At 39.2% G+C, this 4,718-nt stretch overlaps 1 pseudogene; it reads left to right on the top strand.

Annotated features, from left to right (window-relative positions):
• Window positions 1-475: 475 nt before the first annotated feature.
• LOC149249713 (receptor-like protein kinase THESEUS 1 pseudogene) lies at window positions 476-2,957 on the top strand (annotated as a pseudogene).
• The last annotated feature ends 1,761 nt before the right edge of the window (window positions 2,958-4,718 follow it).

Genomic DNA, 4,718 nt, shown 5'->3' with positions numbered 1-4,718 from the left:
AAATAATTACAGTCCTACTCTTGTTTCATTTGCAAAGCCATCATTCCAGGACTTGATGTAATGGCCATTTGATGATGTGGTAGAAAGTTAGAAGAGCAGTGTTGACACTGTAGCTAGTGGTTATATGCGCTGGTTATAATGGACAAATCTCACAATAATGGTCTTGTATTTCTATAACTCTGTTCTTGACATATTTAGGAACCTGCAGTTTCATGGCAATCTCAAAATTATTCTCTAGAATAGAGGTGAACTAAAGTCCATTTTCTATATTCTAAAGAAGGAGGTGCTATCCCAGCTTGGTCAGGGGGTGACGGCATCAGTTCAATGGTCAGGGTGGAAATCTGGGCAGAGTTATATGCTCTTGGAATTGCTTGGAGGTGCAGAGGAAGAAAGCGACACAAAGAGAATCCTATAATTTGGGTGTAGAGAAAAGAGAGAATCACACAGTTGGGCTGCAGAGAAAGAAGTGAAGGAAATGGTAGTCATTGTGTGCATTTGTGTGTTGTTTTTATTGTCATTTTTTGAGAATGGGGTTTCAACTTCACAGGATAACTACCTTATATACTGTGGATCAAAAAGTAACACCACAGTGGGTGGACGGAACTTCACTGCAGATACCCCCTCCTCATATATGTCAATTGCCACCAATGAAGGCATCTTTGCTAACACTAAAAATTCCAATCTATAGGTTCCTTCTCGTATCTATTTGACAAATAGAGTATTTACTCAAAATTCATCCTATACCTTCAGTATTGGGCACCAGGGCATACACTGGGTACGTTTACATTTCTTTCCATTCTCTTATCAAATGTACAATCTTACAAGTGCCATATTTTCAGTAGCCACCCAAGAATTTGGTCTATTGTACAATTTCCAAATCCAGAATAGTTCAATTGTGATGAAGGAATATCTCATCAATGTAAATGAACAAACATTGGTCCTGACATTCATTCCCTCGAATAATTCCTTTGCATTTGTCAATGCCATTGAAGTTGTTTCTGTGTCGAACACTCTTGTTTCAGACACAGCTCAAGCTGTGCCCCTGCCTAATACTTACAGTGGTCTATCTGAGCATGCTTTTGAAACAATTTAAAGACTTAATATTGGAGTACCATTGATTACCCCTGACAATGACACCCTTGGGAGATTTTGGGATCCTGATACAAGCTTCTTAGCTTCAAAATTGCTTGCCCAAAATTTCAACATCCCTGCCAACAATATTTTGTACCGCCAAGGACTAGTTACTAAAGAAACCGCTCCCAATATTGTATATGCTACTGCTGAGGAGATGGCTTCAGCCAATGTCACAAACCCAACTTTCAACATTTCTTGGTTGTTTACTGTGGATCCAGATTACGAATACTTCATTCGGATGCATTTCTGCGATATTGTGAGCAAATCATTGAACGAGTTATACTTCAATGTATAAATTAACAATGATAATGTGATGGGAGGTAATTTTTATATATTAGCTGCAACCACAAAATAACTTGGCAGAAACTTATTGCAGTGATTTTGTAGTACTTAATACATCTACTGGATCGAAAAATCTTGCTGTCAAAGTAGGACCTGCAATAAATATGGCAAGTGTTCTCCCCAATGCCATATTAAATGGGCCAGAGATTATGAAGATGAGAAACTCTAACAAAAGTCTGGATGGACCTTTCCCACAGAACAGTTCTATTAGATCAAACAGGAATAGCAAAGTTGGTCTAATAGTTGGATCCGTTGTAGGATTTTTTGTTGCTCTTGGGCTATTAATGGTGATCTACTTCTTCTGTTGTCGTAGATCTCAAAAAGTATCTACTAAACCCTGGTTTCCTCTTCCACTACATGGAGGGCATTCTGAAACTAAAGGACGTAAGGGAAGCAAAGTGTCAGCTGGGAGTCCTGCTTCTCCTGGACCTTCAAGTCTAGGCTGGAATTTCACATTTCAGAGATAGAAGAAGCTACCAAAAACTTTGATGAGAGTTTGGTTCTGGTTGTAGGTGGGTTTGGTAAAGTGTTCATAGGGATGCTTGCAGATGGAACCATAGTGGCTATAAAATAGGGAAATCGAAGCTCTGCATAAGGCATGGAAGAATTTCAGACTGAAATTGAAATGTTGTCTAAGTTTCGACACCATCATCTAGTTTCTCTTATTGGCTATTGTGAGGAGCATTCTGAGATGATTTTGGTTTATGAGTACATGGCCAATGGACCTCTTAGGAAACACTTGTATGGATCAGATCTTCTTTCTTTGTCATGGAAACAGAGACTTGATATATGCATAGGGGCGCTAGGGGTCTTCATTAACTTCACACAGGAGAAGAGCAGGGAATCATTCAAGTGATGTAAAGACAACCAACATTTTGTTGGATGAAAAATTTGTGGCCAAGGTGGCAGACTTCGGGATTTCAAAGATTGGACTTGCTCTGGATCAAACCCATGTGAGTATTACTGTCAAAGGTAGCTTTGGGTATCTTGACCCTAAGTACTTCAGAAGGCAGCAATTGACAGAAAAATCCGATGTCTATTCCTTTGGAGTAGTGCTTATGGAGTTACTGTGTGTAAGGCCGGTCATTGATCCTTCTCTTCCCAGAGATAAAATCAATCTAGCAGAGCGGCCAATGCATTGGAAAAGTAGAGGCATGCTTGACCAAATTATTGATAGGCATCTTGTAGATAGCATCAACCCTAACTCCCTGAGAATTTTTGGAGAGATGACTAGAAAGTGTTTGGCTGATCAGGGTAATGACATGCCCACCATAGGTGATGTGCTGTGGAACTTAGAATATGCCCTTCAACTTCAGGAAACTGCGATGCTAGATGGTCCATATGAAAAAAGTGCTAATCGCATTTCAAAGATTCCATTACGCTTTTCTCAGGAAGAGCATTTCAGTAGTAGCACTATAGAGAGGGATATTGTTGCTGCAGGTCAAAAAGGTTCAGAAGGCACGAGTGTAAGTACATATTAATATCTTTATAGGAGGGATTAAAGCAAGGTGGGAAAAAATTGGTGAAACTATTCTAAGGGCATTGTCAGGGAGGAGAAGTAGGCTTACTGGCTTGTGGTTGATCAAGAATAGTGGTTTATTAAGAATAATAGAAACAATGATGCAAAGCTGCATCAAATGATCCAGAAATTTCCCTGGATATAAATACTCAATAAATAATATAAAGAATAACGATATTCAAACAATGTAGTGCAAAAATCACATATAATTTGTTCACTTGAGACTTCAGAAATCCCTCATTAGTGCACATATTATTGGTATTGATATAAGTTGCCTCGACAAATTCTGTATCTACTCTGTCTCTTCGCAGCTTGCGAGAGGTCTGCTCTGCGGAAGGAATTCTAATGCCATTAACCTCATGAACGGTTGACATGCTTCTAGCGGGAAGCAAAATCGTAAAACAATCTGGTGCACTTTTAAGCAAACAGGAGTTCAATCTTAAGTATATCACTCTGACATCAAACCATGCATCTGTTACTGATTTCCCTTGAATCTCCATGGATACAAAATTGAAACAATTGAGGCTCTGTTCGATGGATTTACATTATATAAACATATGAAGCGTGTATTCCGATTGCAGAGAGATGATTGAACAAAATATGATCATATTGCAAGAGATGTAATACATCTCTTTTATATAGGAAAACCCTTTTTTCAGAAAGAATAAAGGAAAAGAAACCCTTACATCTTCTGCAATGATCAAACTGCGAATCTGCAGAGATTCTGGCTCCATAGCAAAGGCAATATGGCATTAGAGAAAAGATCAAAGAATGGGAGCAAGATTTTTGGCCCCATAGATTCATTTACAAGGAACTCCGCATCGCCACCAGTGGATTCAGGGATGAAAATGTTTTGTACCAGGGGGATTTGGGAAGATTTATATCGGTGTTCTCCCTAACAGTGGCCAAGATTCATAGTGAAATGGATAACGCGAGTTATCAGGGAGGGAATGACAGGGTTAGTGGGACGCATGTAGCACTGGAGCTTGGTTCAGCTGCGGGGATGAAACTATTCAATGTTTACGACCGGATGCCAAATGAAATGCCCAAACCGTTTGGGCAACCCCTTTGAATCAACCGCTGAAATTGTTGCAATCGTCTAACATATAATTGTGTGGCTTACAAGGATGATAGGTGGGCAGAGATGGGAGTTGATTTCAAAGGGAAATGCCTTACAGCGTAACTATTGTAGGAACTAGTAGAGGTCTAGTAGTGGAGTAGTGCACTAATGCATTCCCAGTACCACACTAGCTAACTAAATATTCACTCATAAATAACTCATTCATGTTAGTTATGAGGAAGACCCAGTTGATATTAGAGTGCAGGGCAGTTTACTATCAGTTGTATAATTTTTCGAGTTGTATAAATGGTGCATGCAATCAGTTGAGGACCTATATTTGGATTGCACAATTATGGAGGAAGGATTTCCCAATTAAATATGGGCTAATTCCTTCAGGAATTGTGCAAGGAAGTAGGACTTGAAGGGCTAGTAAATTGGCTAAGTGTTGGCCAAAGGTAGACTAGGAAGCAGAGAGTTAGATCCTACTTGTGCAAGGATTGTTCTAGTGTGAAAAAGCATTGTATTTTATTCTCAGATATCTTGGTTAATGCAATACAGATAGTCAGGGTTTTGAGAAGTTCCTTTGCTCAGAGAAATATTGTGTTATGTGTGATTGATATTCTTCCTCTTTCTGCTTATTGTTTCCATCGATCATTTTTGGTT

The sequence above is a fragment of the Pinus tabuliformis genome, chromosome 7 (assembly GCF_031772625.1).
Source record: "Pinus tabuliformis cultivar Carrire ecotype Pingquan chromosome 7, CPIR1, whole genome shotgun sequence".
Taxonomy (NCBI): domain Eukaryota; kingdom Viridiplantae; phylum Streptophyta; class Pinopsida; order Pinales; family Pinaceae; genus Pinus; species Pinus tabuliformis.
Note: the sequence above shows the minus strand (reverse complement) of the source record. Positions and strands in the feature narration are given on the sequence as shown.